Genomic DNA, 17,025 nt, shown 5'->3' with positions numbered 1-17,025 from the left:
TCCTGGGTCTAGAACTCTGGGATAGTGTGCTATCCCCGAGATTTTTACTCAAGGCTAGAGTTCTCCGACTTGAGCTGATGCTCCACTTCTGTTTTTTTGATGGTTGATTGGAGATAAGTCTCATGTACTTCTTTGTCCAGACTGGCTTTCAACTGTAATTCTCAATAGTCAATCTTCTGAGAATCTCAAATTACAGGCAACAGCCACTGGTGCCCAAAGCTAACATTTTCTTTTATTTAGAAAGTCACAAGACTCGCTAAAAATAATTATGGTCAATAACTGAATTCACTGAACTAACAGGGTATAATTTTTTTTGGGGGGTCCGGTCGTGGGGCCTGAACTCTGGGCCTAGGTGCTGTCCCTCAGCTCTTCAGCTCAAGACTAGCGCTCTACCACTTGAGCCACAGCGCCACTTCTGGCTTTTTTCTTTTTGCTTATGTGGTGCTGAGGAATTGAACCCAGAGCCTCAGGCATGCAAGGCAAGTGCTCTACCACTGAGCCACCTTCCCAGCCCCAAACAGTGTATAATATATGTATAAAAATAATTGAACTTACCTTTGTGAGCAATGAACAATTTAAAAATAATGTAGGGAGTCAGTTCGGTTTATCTAGTATAAAAAATAAAACATTTTGAAATAAATTGATCTAAAATGTAATCTCAAAAAATGAAAACTGCACTACATAGCGAGTCTTCAAAGCACCCTGTTTTTACCTGATCCTTATCTCCTTGCCTGTCAATAATTTACTTTTATAGAAGGAAATTATTTTTTCCTTTATGCTACAATAGATGCTCTCAATTTGAAGCTTATACTTAAAATATGCTCTATGATCTCCATTTTTTATGAGGAATAGAGCAGGTCCACAAAAGAGACATGGAGGACCCATACATGGAAGGACTGAATATCAGGCATGAACGTTTCCTATCCAGTCTTTCCAAATCATATTTTATCATCCAAAATCACAAGAAACCTTTAAGAGAGAAGCATGGAAACTCAGATATGTGGGAGGGAGACAGTAGATTTATTGCTGAGTTCTAATTGATAAGATCTGGGAAGACAAATTAGAGGTCCCTTAGATATATAGCCTAGAGTTACTGAGTGGAACTTTTAAGATCAGACAAGAGGTAAGAATTCAAAAAAAAAAAAAGTAAGGCATGCAAAACAGAAGACAAAAACAGACTGGATTGTGGCAAGTGACCTCAACACAGACATACCCTAAACTTCATTCCTCTACCTCCACACATATTCACCCTGATTACAGCAATCCAGAATTTCTTGAAGGGCAATAGAGGTGATATACCATGCTCTGAGAAACTCCTGTAGGAGTTTCACTGGTTAGCTGAAGAAATTAGTGAAGAAAAGGCAAGTAGAACACAGCAAATGCAAACAGTGCCAAAGGTTTGAGTTCAAGCAACAGGACCAATCACAACAAACACATTAAAGGAAAGGCAAAATTCAGAAACAACCAACCAAAACTGCCTTAATGTTTCATGGATGGAATTTGGTAGTTTCAGGGAAATTAATAGATTTTTGAGAAATCTAACTCGAAACAAGCATTATGCTTTATATCTACCTAACAGTCCTACCGTTTCATTCCAGTGTATACATTAGAGCAGTGGAAAATTATCCCAAGAATCAATTTAGTGGCTTGACTATGAGGGTAGATATTAAAAAATTTAAGGCAAAACAGAGACATAACTTACATTCAGCAGAACATATGTGTTAAACAAAAATAAAAATGAAAATAACATAGTCTCATTACCTCAATCACATTATTACAACTAAGAACTAAAATGCCAACTCATCTAATGCTCCCCAAACATTTCCTTTTGTGTTTGGTCTTGGAATTTTTCAGGAGGAACTGACATTCAAGAAGAAACTGAACTTTCATTTGTGAGAGGAAGGTCCCCAAGCATCCTAGCCTTGGACCTAGGGTCACAGAATGGTCCAAGCCATGTAAGGAGCCTACTTCCTCCAGGATGGCTCATCACATTGTGGGAATTATAATCTCAATTGCACCCAGATACTTTGAAAGTGTGTGTGTGTGTGTGTGTGTGTGTGTGTGTGTGTGAAGATCCTTCTGCATGTGAGCCTCCCCACCCATGATTGGTGTTTTCCATTTATAAATTCTAGTTTCTGGCTCTTTACATTGCTGCTGGAAGTGCTCTTAAGTTCCATTTTGCATTCAGTAGGTGGGAACCCCAAGGCAGGCACTCAGCGTCTCTTCAGTGGACTTTGGGAGTTGTTACTGTAAGGAATCTCAAGCCATGGATCCGATGTCAGGCACTAACTGCAAGCGGGGCACAGGACCCGGTGGTTCTACCTTGCATGTGTTCTTCCAGTCTGGGGTTGATTTGTTTGGGAGTCCTGAGCTTGTGCTGCCATTAGCCTGTGTGCTTCCAGACACCAGAATCTGGCTTCCGAAGCTCCAAGAACAATTTAGGTATTTCTCCAGACTAGGAGACCCTGGAGCATTATGTTTATTCTCCATGACCTAGAGATTTTGTTGTTAATCCATGTGACTTTATTCACTTCGCTCGGCTGTAACATGAGCATGATAACAATTGCTGTAAAATTGTAAAGTCTGTGCCTTGAATCTTCTTATATTGCAGTTCTATTTTGGGGTTCTGTGTTGTTTAGCTGAGAGGCATTTTTACTCTGCTTTCTGTTTGTTAGCCTTCTTAGCACTTCTGGCTTGAGTTTACTCATGTTTTACATGACCTTGTTTTTAGAGACAGGTCTACATGTGATATTGGTGTAGTGTGTGCTGGTCCTGTAGTTTCAGGAATGAAGCCTAGCAACGTTGCAAGGAGGGCACCCTACAAATAGCAATCTCCCTCCTAAAGAACAGAGGCAGAAAAGCACAGGAAGGCAAAGATGCTTTTAGCTTTCCTTGCCTTAAGCAATAATTGGCTCTACTTCTTGAAGCGATCACTTGATGCTTTTGAAAGGTTTAGACCAACTTTCAGGAGGGAAGGTGAGCTGAGCTGAGGAATAAGCAAGAGCATAGTTATCAGAGATTACAGGAGGGTATAGTTTAGGGTAGAGAGAAAACTATCACAACTGAAAATATCTGTCTAGGTTCCAATCCCTAATCCAATTCTCAATGATTTATTCAGCCTCTTTCCACAATCATTTATAGTATGAGATCTGTCAAACTTATCTTCAGTGCCCCATCTGTGGATTTGCTCATGCTAGCTCTACCATGTTGGTACTTCCTGGCAGTTCAGGGAGTTGGTAAGAGACATTTGGCTTTTAAGAAAATTGTAGAAGAAATCTTGAGAAAGTACATATTGCTCAAGGTTGTATGCTTTGTAGATGTTCTATATCCTGAAGATTTAGCTAGTGTTACCCATTCACCACAATCTTCTTAAAAAAGTATTAATTCATTTAGGAAATTCCTTTTGGAAATAGAAGTTAATAAAGCATAAACATTCCTGTAAAATACTTTATAGAAACATGCTGGTCCTATTTTTGTCCTCTGCACTTATGGCATTTGCAACTTTAAAATGTTACTAACATGGATATTCTCTACTCTCTGTTTTTGATAAATTACACTTTCTCCAATAGATAATGAGCAAATTTTACATCACTTAAAATAAGAAAGTGCCCTAAAATATATTCCAAAACAGTTGATAAACTATAATTAAAATACAATGCCCTCTTTTTGTGTGCTAATCCCAGTTCTTGAGCTAAAGGTCTAAACACTGACTATGAACTTCTTTTGCTCAAGGGCAATGTTTACCACTTAAGCCACATCTCTGCTCCCAGCTATTATTGGTAGTAATATGTCTAATAAAATAATCTGAATTAGAAATTTTTAATGTTTGAGTGATGTTCAGTCACTTTTGTTTACAGTGATGGTCCAAATACCCCCCCAGAAAAAGAATGTCCACCTTAAAATATATGACACTCCTGGTCTCAAGCATTGTGAATATAGATACATTGCCTATAATTAAATCTTTTAAAGATTTTTAAAATATGAAATCATTCAGGTGATGTGGAAAAAATCAGTAGTAAGATACAAACATTGCTTTAAAATGATTCATATTGTCTTTCCTAGCATAAAACATCCTCACTGAAAACTGCAGTGTAGATATTCATTCTTTTCAAATGTCACTGTAAAGTTCAATTTTTTTCACCAACAGAGAATTGAACATAATATAATGATCTCTAGTTTTATTACCAAACATTGATATAAGTGATCAAGGACGGGCTGGGAAGGGGGTTCAGTGGTAGAGCGTTTGCCTTGTAAGCATGAGGCCCTGGGTTCAATTCCTCAGCACCATATAAGCAAAAAGAAAAAAAGCCGGAAGTGGAACTGTGGCTCAAGTGGTAGAGAACTAGCCTTGAGCTGAAGAGCTGAGGGACAGTGCCCAGGCCCAGAGTTCAGGTCCCACGACCAGACCCAAAACAAACAAACAAACAAACAAGTAAGTGATCAAGGACTTCGTATGTCTATGTGTTTCTGTGTTCTCTCACACAGAGCAATAAGATTGTGTTCCAGATTTTACTTCTTTTTTTTTTTCCTTTTTTATTGTCAAGGTGATGTGCAGAGGGGTTGCAGTTACATAAGTAAGGTCATGAGTACATTCCTTTTCGAACTTTTTCTCCCTTCCCTCAATTTTCTTCTACTTTCTAAGTATTTGTGTCAAATAAACAGAACTGTGGATAATAGCAATTCCTATGTGATAAACCAACAAGTATAAACCAATAAGTATAAGATGTTTAATTCATTATATTTAACTTTTATGAATCTAAAATTTGGGGTGTCCTCAGCTTAGTATTTTGTGTTAATGTGGTTTAACTAACATAGAAAACTTTAATATTCTGGTTCCTTGGCTGAGGGTGGTTGGTTGGGTTTGTGTAATTCCTGTGAGCAATATTTTATGTTGCATCTTTATTAGGCCCTGTATCTCCAGCAGGATGGCCAAGGTTTTTTGGTTTTTTTTTTTTTTTTGGTCGGTCGTGGGGCTTGAACTCTGGGCTTGGGTGTTGTCCCTGCACCCAAGGCAAGCACTCTACTGCTTGAGCCATAGCGCCACTTCCAGTTTTCTAGTGATTTATTGGAGATAAGAGTCTCATGGATTTTTTTCCTGCCTGGGCTGGCTTTGAATCGTGATCCTCAGATCTCAGCCTCCTGAATAGCTAGGATTACAGGTGTGAGCGACCAGTGCCTGGTTTGGCCAAGGTTCTTAATTTGACTGTTTAGAAAAGTGAGAATTAGGAGCTTCTCAAACCTGTGTTTGCATCATCTTTACTGGTGTCCATTTGACCAAGCAGGTTCAATGGCAAATTGCAAGTCATTGCACAAGGGTGCTCTGAGTATTTAGATACAGGGAATTATGCCATTTGGCAACCATTATTGGAACATTATAATACTAGAAAAAAGAATTGTATATATTTTTCCAATATAACTCTGGGTGAGAAAAATTAAGTTATAACGTACATGTATTCCATGGTGTTTAAGTATGTATGAGGACAAAGGATCAATGGAGTCCTAAGATGGATACCTTTGCATTAATAGATTAATAACTCGTGTGTCCCTAAATGTATTTCAGTAATAACTAGTTTTAGTAAAAATGTGATATGATTTTTTGGTTTCAATTATTCAATTATTTTTTGTGGGAACATTAGTTTTTTATGAATTCTACATACATATTAAATATTGACATGAATTGCTTTTATACTATACCAACTAATGGACCGTGGATTTGTCTTTAGTGGAGTGTTCAATGCTTTATTTCAGACTTGAAAGTCTTCCCCTATAAGAAGGCTTTATGCTTTTCCAGCTGATGTATAATGTTTTGAGCAGGAAAATCTGGGGCAAAATCACAGAGATTTTTTCCTGACTATGTCATTTGGCTTATCTTCCAGCCATGATTCCAGAATCATCTGTTCATTGTCAAAGCAAGAAAGAATGAAAGGATCTTTGGTGAGTTGCTTTTTATTCCTTACTTTGCTGTACATTCCATTTTATGAACCTAAGTATGTCCAAGATTTAAAAACAGAAAAAACAGGTTCAGCTTGAGAAACATGTTCATAAATTAATTAAAAATTGCTTATTGATTTAGTAGTTTATAAAATCTCACCTTCTGTCTTACTTGAGTGCAGATGTGCTTGATTGTTTCCAATGTTTTAAAATTTATTTATTGAGATTAAGTGATTACATAAATTTCCACAATATTGTGGGATAGTTATACTTAGCCAAAGTCACAAACACATTTTAAACTTTATAAGGCTAATTGTCAATATCATGGTCTATAAAGCTTGTGAACTCTACAAAGTTTGACAATACAACTATTTCTTCCACGTAAGGTGATATGCACATTTCTTTCTTTGTGCTTAGTGTAAGCTGTTCCCTCTTTCTCTCTCATTCCCTCCCTCCCACCACTGCCCTTGAGTTGTGAGTTCACTTTCATGAATGTCCAGTGCAGCTGATAGACCTCTCTGCAGTATTTTATCACTTGTTTCTTTCTGATTCTGTGCCCTCCTCCTAGCTTCCCTCATATGTACACTTGTATATCAGGGAGACCATATGTCAATTTTCTCTCTGATTTTGGCTTATTTTGCTCAACATGATTTGCTCTAGTTCTATTTCCCTACAAATGTCATTATTTTGTCCTTTCTAATGGCTACATAAAATATTCCATTGTATATAGGTACCACAATTTTGGATCCATTCATCTGTAGTGGGGCATCTATGTTGTTTCCATATCTTGGCTATTGTGAAAAGTGCATCAATGAACATGGAAGTGCATGTGTCCTTGTATCCTAGTTGCTGTTGCTCAGGGTAGATATCTAGGAGTGATATGGCTGAGTCATAAGTAAGGTATGTGTTTAGTTTTCTGAGGAACCTCCAGACTGCTTTCCAGAGTGGTTGTATTCGTTTACATTCCCACCACTTATGCCTTAGGTTTCCTCTTTCTCCACATCCCTACCTTCATTTGTTGTTTTTTGGATTTAGGATATAAGCCATTCTGACTATGGTAAGGTGGTACCTTGGGGTTGTTTTTATTTGCATTTCCTTTATGCCCTGGGATGATGAACATTTCCTCATGTGTTTATTTGCCATTTTTATCTCTTCTTCTGAGAAGTTTCCCTTTAGATCCCTTTCCCATTTAATGATGGGTTTGTTAGATTTGGGAGAGATTAGTTTCTTGAGTTCCCTATAGTTTCCTGTATATAGTGGATATTAGGCCTTTGTCTGATAAATTGCTGGAAAATATCTTTTCCCAATTGTTTGGCTGTCTTTCTAGTTTGGTAGCTATGTTTGTAGCCGTGCAGAAACTTTTTATTTTAAGATAGTCCCAGTTGTCAAGTCTCTCTCCAATTTGTTGGTACCCTGGGACTCGGTTCAAGAAGGTACTGCATTTGCCTTTAAGTTCCAGTGTCTCTCCGACTCTGTCCTGCAGTAGTTTCAGAGTTTGAGGTTTGATGTTAAGATCTTTAATCAATTTTGATATTAGTGCATGATGTTAGGCTGGGGTCCACTATAGGTTTCTGCATGTGGCACCAATAGTTGAAGAGGCTATGTTTTTTCCAGTGTATGTCTTTAGCTCCTTTGTCAAACAGCAGCTGATGTTAAGTATGTGGTTTTATTTCTAGGTCTTCTAGTCTATTCCATTGGTTTTCAGAGCTATTTTTGTTCCAATACCAAGCTGTTTTGTTATTATGACTCTATACAAGAGCTTGAAATCTGGTATTGTAATACCTCCTCCTTTGCTCCTTTTGCCTAGGATTGCTTTGGGTATTCTAGGTCTTTTGCAGTTCCCGGTGAATTTTTGGATTGTTTTCTCTATTTCCATAAAGAATGTCATTGGGATTTTTATGGGAACTGCATTGAATTTGTATGACATTTTTGGCAGTATAGCCATTTTCACAATATTGATTCTGCCTGTCCAAGAACATGGAAGGTCTTTTTATTTCCTGGTGTCCTCTTTGATTTCTTTCTTTAGGCTTTTATAGTTTTCACTAAATTGGTTAGGTTAATTCCAGATATTTGGAGGTTATTTTGAATGAAGTTGTTTTCCTGATTTCCCTTTCTTCTTGTATGTTGTTGATATACTGAAAGGCAACTGATTTTTGTGTTCTGGTTTTGCATCCTGCTACTTTGCCCAAGTGATTTATAAGTTCTGTGAATTTGGGAGTGAAATTTTGAGGGTCATTTAGGTATAAGATTATGTCATCTGCAAATAGGGATAGTTTAATTTCTTCCATCCCTTTGTGACTATCTTTAATGTCCTTTTCTTACCTTATTACTCTGGCTAAGGATTCCAGAATTATTTATTCTCTTTAGTCTCAATTTTCTACTCACTAGCTTAGGTTATTTCTCTCATTTTCTCTTTTTGTATCTATTTTTCTATCACTTTTTTCTCTTTCTCTCAGGCCCTCTTCCGTCCATCTGTCTCTATTTTTTTCTTCAACTGATCTACCTGGGAACTAGTTTTTCTTACTGATCAATTAAATTTGCTGATGTGGCTCTTGGAATTCAGATTTTTATTATCCATTATATAGGGAAAGTGTTGCCTAGATAGTTCTATTGGATTCCAGAGCCAAAGAAAATTAGAAAAACCCAAAGACATATACACATGGAGAGATTGTTAGTTATTTCATTTTAATTTTGATATAAACTTTTCTCATCACTATTGACATTGAACATCTATTTTAATCAACTATTTGTATATATTATTCTGTTAAAAGTCACTTCAGGTTTTTTTCTCATTTTAAAATCACATTTTCTGTGCAGTAGTTTTGGATTTGGTTTCATATTTTCTAATGCATTCCCGTAATTAGCATATTTAGAAATATTTGAGAACATTTTCGTTTATACCATGCTTTTTCTTCTTGGTTCATAGTAACTTTTGAAGCAAAAGTTTTAAGTGTATGAATTTAAATAATGTTTAGTTTCATATCAGGTACTTTTGGTAGCCTATCCAAGGAGTTACTGTCAAATCTAATGTCATAAAGCTTTTCTTCTCTATAATTTTCCTCCTTGCCCTTTCCCTCTCTTTTCCTCCTCTCTATACCTCTCTTGTCCCTTCTACCCTGCCCTTTAGCTCCCCTTCTTTCCCTCTTCCACTCTTTTTCTTTTATCTTTAGCTCTGAGATGAGGATTGCTGTGTTGACACAGTTGGTGTCTAACTTGGAAACTCATTTGATATAACTACCTCAGCCACCACCATACCTTTCTTGGGCTAGTACTGGATCTTGAACTCATAGCCCTCATAGTCAGTTAGCTTCCTCATTCAATGTTGGCCCTATCACTTTAGCCATGAGTCTAACCTGCTTATTAGGTGCTTAAATTGAGTTGTCTACTCAGGCTAGCTTCTAGACCTCAGCCTCTTAAGTAGCTAGGATAGGATACCAGTTGAGCCAGAAGCAATTGTTTTGTTTATTCTTACCTGAATATTTAATATTAATAGCTAATTGGATACTACAATGAAACAAGATTATTGTTACTGGTTTATGCAGAATTAATATTCAACCTAAACTCAAATAATTCATGATTCAAATTAAGTATTGTATTTTATTTCTAATAATCCTTTCAAGAAATATTTTATTACTCTCTAACCTATAGTCTGTATTGTAGGAGGTAGGCAATGTTCACAAGAATTCATGCTAGCAGTTCTTTTTTACTCAGGAAGGAACTATCAGGATATCTATGACCTCACTACATTCTTTAGAAATTTAATAACAAAATGATTAATATAGGATATTGTTATTGTGGAAACTAAGTCAAATCTTGTATGGCCTTATCAATCATTAGCTACTTTCATGAGTACTATTACTCCATTTACCATTAACCTGCACACTGTTCCTTTTGTAGATCTACTAATGTGGTATGTAGTCCGTGTGATGTCCTTAATGTGTTTTGATTGCTTACAACAATATTTTTAATAGAAGATCTAAATAGGCTCTTCACTGGGGCAGAATATGAAAATGCAGGAAAAAGTAATTTGTTTACTACATTGTTACCCTCATATGTAGTAAATTTTATCAAAATATCTTTCAGGTACCTACTTATATTTAATGTTATCATGTCATGTTATTGACTCCTTAGAATTGTTATCTTCTTTCTCTCACTAGCACCAAAAATGTGTTCTGATTTATTAGGGAATCTTTGTATTTTAATTAGTGTTAACATACAGGCAAAATATTTGATTTTTAATTCTCCCAATGTATAGATGACACAAAATACATGTTAAAAGGGTGAAATTCCAGACCTTGTGTTCCCATGACTGAGGGCTAATTATTTGATGGAAATATACCCTCACAGAAGCTGGTGTCATTTGATGATTTGTCTGTGGACTTTAGCTGAGAGGAGTGGATGGACCTGGACACTCCTCAGAGGACCTTGTATAGAGATGTAATGCTGGAGACCTACAGCAACCTGGTGCCTTTGGGTGAGCAAAAGTCATACTAATTTGCAAAGTCAAATGATTTGTTTTCAGTAGATATCTGAATATTTTTCAGGTTTTCAATAGTATTTAGATGTAAGGTTCCAGTGTTTGAGAAGTATCATTTCTTCCAAAGGAAAACTTCAACTTTATCATGTAACTCCTGAGGCAATTTTATTCTCATTCTTCAAGAAGCAAACCAGAAATTTGACAAAATTTCTAAACTATGCTCTACTAACAGGAGACTGTCTTCCCAAACTTGAGGTTATTATTTTAGGTGGTATACAATAGAAGAGGTACGACTGATGGAAATATGAACTGAAGCTGGGCGCTGGTGGCTCACGCCTGTAATCCTAGCTACTCAGGAGGCTGAGATCTGAGGATTGTGGTTCAAAGCCAGCCCGAGCAGGAAAGACCATGAGACTCCTATCTCCAATAAACCACCAGAAAACCGGAAGTGGCGCTGTAGCTCAAGTGGTAGAGTGCTCGCCTTGAGCTGAAGAGCTGAGGGACAGCGCCCAGGCCCAGAGTTCAAGCCCCACGACCGACAAAAAAAAAAAAAGGAAATATGAACTGGAAATCACTAGTTGAAAGTGGATATTTATAATCCAAACCTGTCCTTGGGTGGAATGGCTCAAGCCTATAATCCTAGCTACTCAGAAGGCTGAATCTGGGGAATTTCAGTGTGAAGCCAGCAATGGCTGAATAGTCCCCATGAGACTCTTATCTCCAATTAACCACTCAAAAATTAAAAGTGTAGAGGGGACTTAAACTGGTACAATGCTATCATAGAGCACAAGGGCCGAGATTAAGCAACCAAACTGGTAAAATAAATCCAAAGCTAGGGGAAAGTCAATCATGAAGCCAGTGAGAACTGAGAAACAGCATAAGCACTGTGTTCCTAAACCTAACTTGATTGTCAAGCTGGAGCAAGGTGCAGATCCATGGATAGGAGAAGCCTCAGACAAGAATATCACAGGTAAGTTAATGCACCTTGCATATTGACATTGGATCCAGCACCCAGTTGGTAAGTTCATCTTGTGCTGAACTGAGCAATAATGTTCCTAGTCAGAGAACTATATGATCCTTTATCTCCTTTGTGAATCAAGATACCCTGAATTCTGTGTGGCAGTTGAGTTATAGTTAGCAATTCTCTTTCTCTGTGTGGAAATCATTCTGAAACAAACCAACAAAAAGTAATGGAAGAAATTAGATATCATTTTCTTTGAAACTAGCACAATCCGGGTAAGTGGAAATAAGGAGTACTTATGCGCTGCTATCCTTTGAGAAGGCAAATTTCTTTTTTCTTTTTTCTTTTTATTTTGGGGGGTCCGGTCATGGGCCTGAACTCTGGGCCTGGGCACTGTCCCTCAGCTCTTCAGCACAAGGCTAGCACTCTACCATTTGGGCCACAGTGCCACTTTCTGCCTTTTTTTTCCTGCTTATGTGGTGCTGAGGAATCGAACCCAGGGCCTCATGCATGCAAGGCAAGCACTCTACCACTGAGCCACCTTCCCAGCCCCAGAGAAGGCAAATTTCTTATCAGTCATGGTTGGCAGAGACTGGGATTCAGAACCAAAGATTTTAGTATAGAGAGGATAATTAAGTGATTTTTCCTTGGGGGATATTTGGTCTTCCAAGGCAGGAGTGTTTGAAAAAGAATTTTGATGAAACTTTGTTAAAGATGGAGAGAAATGGTTTTTAAAATTCTCAAAGGGACCTAAAAGTAATTCTTACTAAGAAGTTAGAACTGAAGAGACATAGGTATGAATCCTTACTTCTGAGAACAATTCCTGTTTAAGTGAAAGGCCAAGGGGTGTATAAAACATTCTTTTGGTCTCTGAATCTAGAAAATATTCCTTTTCCTAACCTACTAGTTAAGAAAAAAGCAGCACAGTACATAAATTTTTTCAAGAAAAATGAAAAACACAGCAGCTATCCCCTTATGATCAAACAAAAGTATATTTGAGAAAAACAACACCGTAATTACTAAAGGCAGATGGCTAGTACTTGGCTTAAAATTCTAGCAGCACATAGTTGAGTGATTTGAGTAAATATTTCCTCTGATATAAAAGAAGAAAAAACTTAAACACAAAAACATTATTTTCCACTGGAAGTAATCAGTATTACTTCAATACATTTGAGAAAAAAAGCATATATTTTCTATAAATCATTTCTGACTTTGATATTTTAAAATCTCTAACAGTTACAATGAAATAAATGTCTACATTAAGTGAACTTTGGATTTTACTTTTTTTTATCTTTTTTCCTATGTCTCATCTTAGATGTCCCAGGAATTGAGGATGTGATTAAGATGTGCCAGCAAAGTCCAGATGAATGTCTGTGTGAAGCAACAGTCACGAAAATTAACACAGTGGAGGAAAGGGTGAGATTAGTAATGACCCTTAATTTGAGCTCAAAACATAAGCCAGAGGTGATTAGAAATATTGTGAACTCCTTAGAGATAAGGACTGAGGATTTCATTGAGTATCAGAACGTGCTTCTCTATAGTGAGCCTGATGAGATGCATGCTGCATGTAGGCCTGGTGTGTCTCCTGTAATTGAAGAATCCTGCAGATATTCAGAACGTTTTAGTCAAAAGTATGAGAACTCCAAATGAGCTGCAGAATTTTGAATATGGATAAGGGAAGTATTAAACTCAGAGACCATATTCTTTTTTAAAATTTTTCTTATTTAAAAAACTTTTTTGTCAGTTGTGGGGCTTGAACTCAGGGTCTGTGCACTGTCCCTCAGCTCTTCAGCTCAATGCAGTGCTCTACCACCTGAGCCACAGCACCAATTCCTGTTTTCTGGTACTGGAGATAAGAGTCTCAGAGACTTTCCTGCCCTGACTGGCTTTGAACCACAGTTCTTAGATCTCAGCCTCTTGAGTAACCAGGATTACAGCATGAGCCACCAGTGCCTGGGTTAGAGATCATATTCTTTTTTTTTTTTTTGTCGTGGGGCTTGAGCTCTGGGCTTGGGTGCTGTCCTTGTGCTCCTCAGCTCAAGGACAGTGCTCTACCACTTGAGTCACAGCACCACTTCCGGTTTTCTAGCGGTTTATTTGAGATAAGAGTCTCATGAACCTTCCTGCCCGGGCTGGCTTTGAACCGCAATTCTCAGATCTCAGCCTCCTGAGTACCTAGGATTACAGGCGTGAGCCACCAGCGCCCGGCTAGAGATCATATTCTTTAGATGTAATTGGGTTTGTGTGAGAGAGACCTTCCATAACCTTAGTAAATATAGAAAAGACTATAAGTCAGCTCTCCTTGTCTAAGAAATACTTCAGAGAGTAAGGAGAGCATCTGAATGTATGGTCTGTAGGAAAACATTCTACTTTAGCCTTATAGTCACTACACATCAGAAAATATACTCAGGACAGAATCCTTGTCCATGTAGTGGACATTAATCCATTAGTCTTTCACTAAAGCAATACACCTTACAAAACTTCAGAGCAAATCTCCAGAGGAGTAGTCTGATGAGTATCCAATTTGCAAAATTTATCTTTCAGAAGTCAGACCTGACTTCCAACCTGAAACACCCACAGTAGAGCTACCCTATGCATATGAGGAATGTAGGAAATTTCCCACACAGAAGTCATCTCTCAGCAGGCATTGGAAAACTCACACAGAAGAGAAAACTTCTGAATGCAAGAAATGTGGAGAGACCTTCAGGCAGTCATACCTCATTTTTCATCAGAGAACACACACAGGAGAGAAACCTTATGAATGTAACAAATGTGGAAAATCTTTCAGACACAAGGCAAACTTTACTGTCCATTGGAGAATCCATACAGGAGAGAAGCCTTTTATGAATGTGACAACTGTGGAAACTCCTTCAGACAGAAGTCAGACCTCACTTTGCATCAGAGAAGACACACAGGAGAGAAACCTAATAAATGTGACAAATGTGGAAAGTCTTTCGCCTGTAAGACACACCTTCATGTTCACCACAGAATACACACAGGAGAGAAACCTTATGCCTATATAAAATGTGGACAGTCTTTCACCCGTAAGGCATACCTTCATGTTCATCAAAGAACACACACAGGAGAGAAACCTTACGAATGTAACAAATGTGGAAAGTCTTGCAACTGGAAGGCAGAACTTACTACTCATCAGAGAACACACACAGGAGAGAAGCCTTATGCATGTAAGATGTGTGAAAAGTCCTTTACCCGAAAGTCAACCCTCAACAAACATAAAAGAATTCACACAGGTGAGAAACCATATAAATGTAACGAATGTGCAGAGTCTTTCATCCAGAAGACAGAACTTCATGTCCATCAGAGAATACACACAGCAGAGAAACCTTATGAATGTAAGATATGTGAAAAGTCCTTTACCCGAAAGTCAAACCTCAACAAACAAAAGAATTCACACAGGTGAGGAACCATATAAATGTAACGAATGTGCAAAGTCTTTCATCCAGAAGACAGAACTTCGTGTCCATCAGAGAATACACACAGCAGAGAAACCTTATGAATGTAAGATATGTGAAAAATCCTTTACACAGAAGTCAAACCTCAACAGGCATAAGAGAATTCACACAGGTGAGAAACCTTATGAATGCAATAAATGTGGAAAGTCTTTCAACCGGAAGTCACATGTCACTTTGCATCAGAGAACACACACAGGATAGAAACCTTATGAATGCAACAACTATGGAAAGATTTTTAAGTGGAGATCACACATGATAGAATTCACGCAGTTGAGAAACCTTATAGATGTAGCAAATGTGGAAAGTCATTTAACCAGAACCTCCCAACTCAGCAGGCATAAATGAATTCATACACATGAGAAATCTTAGGAATATAACAAATGTGCAAGATCTTTCACCTGGAAAAAACTTAATTTATATCAGAGAACCCACACTAGATAGAAGCCTCATGCATGTAGCAAATGTGCAGTTTTTCACTCAGAAGGCACAGCTTAGGGATCTTCATTGAATACCCACAGGAGAGACATATTGTGAATACAACAAATGTGGAAAGTTTTTCAAGAAGACATAGGTCAGTTTGTCTCAGAAAATACCCAGAAGACAGAAGCCATATGAATGTAACAAATATGGAAATTCCTTAGCCATTAAGGCATAGCTGAGCCCTGGATTCAAATAGAACATGACATCTATACAACGAATAGATTATTCTATGCCACAGTTCCATGTTGGTTGTTGTGGACATGTTACTCCTGCCTATGTTATTCCAATTGTCTAACCATGGGAAAGTCAAGTAAGCCTTAACTCTACTTCCTTTATGTGGTTAAAAAACTTGCAGCTCATAAATAATATCTACTGTTTCCTGTGATCTCAACCCAGCCTTGAGGGAAGGGTAGATTTTTTAAAAATACTTCCTCAGAATCCCAACACTCCTGAGTGATGGTAATGAGAAAAGAATCTAGTTGAGTGCTGGAGAGCTATCTCCTGGAACCCTTCATTCCTCTGCATGATGTCATGGAATCCAAAGCCAGAGCAAGTCTCTTTCCCTTTCTTCAAACCTTCATCAACAAACTTATCCTGTAAATACTGATGCTCTAGTAGATAGCCTAAGCCAGGAAAAGATTCAAATCATGAATGCCTACCAAGTCTACATTTCCACTCCTGACGAAAAACAGGTCACCTTCTTCTAAATGGACTTTTTCTGAAGGACATGAGGAAGAGCACACTTGTATAATCCACTCACCATCTTGCTGTCAAAGACCTCTAGGGAGCCTTTCTGATCAATAGGTGACCCCACCTGTGACCATTGTTCTACGTGGCTTCCAAGATGGTTCACAGTTCAGAACATCCTGAACCAATTACCAATTGATATCTGTGCCAAGAATTCATTTTTCCTTGACTGATTGGCCCCGGTTAGTCTTTTGTCCTACTGAAGAGATGCTATGAAGAGAATGACAACTTTCTGCTGATTATTGATGTGAGTCAAACACGCCAGGGGTCAAGTTCAGCTGAGAAAAGTTATCTGCCTTTTCAAGTCCTCCTCAACAATCAGGGGCCCAGTCAGTCTTACCCTCACCAGGTGCTTCAGGATAGAAACCCAGTCACTCCCACAGTCCTTAACTCACTGAGAACCATCCAAGCTATTTTCCCTTCATCATCCACTATGCACTCCACTGACCTGATGACACTACTCCTTGTGACCAATTCCCCAGGATCCCCCTAGTCACAGGGACAAAGTTCTCTCTGTCTCTCTCTGTCTGTCTGTCTCTCTCTCTCTCTCTCACACACACACACACACACACACACTACTCTGAAAACCCATCTAAAATTTCTGGATTTCCATGTCTATTGTTCTCTATTTGGACATCAACACAAATAAGATGATGCACAATTTGTTTCATGATATTCTATTACTATATTTATATCTTTTTTGTTTGTGCTCGTAGAGAGCTTTAAACTCATGGTACATTAGTCTTTGGTTTTTATGCTCAAGCTTGGTGCTCTACTCCTTATGCCACATATTCAAATTTTAATATTGTTCTATTTTGTATCACGAGTCCTTCTGATAAAGGCAGTGAAGGGGTGCCCCCTGTTACATTTTCTCTTCTAAGATGTTTACAAAAAGATGTTTACATTCAAAAAACTACAATATTTTAAATTAGAAAAATATTTTTAAAAATGGTTTC

The sequence above is a fragment of the Dipodomys spectabilis genome, unplaced genomic scaffold, assembly GCF_019054845.1.
Source record: "Dipodomys spectabilis isolate Male_0828 unplaced genomic scaffold, ASM1905484v1 ptg000327l, whole genome shotgun sequence".
Lineage (NCBI taxonomy): Eukaryota > Metazoa > Chordata > Mammalia > Rodentia > Heteromyidae > Dipodomys > Dipodomys spectabilis.
Note: the sequence above shows the minus strand (reverse complement) of the source record.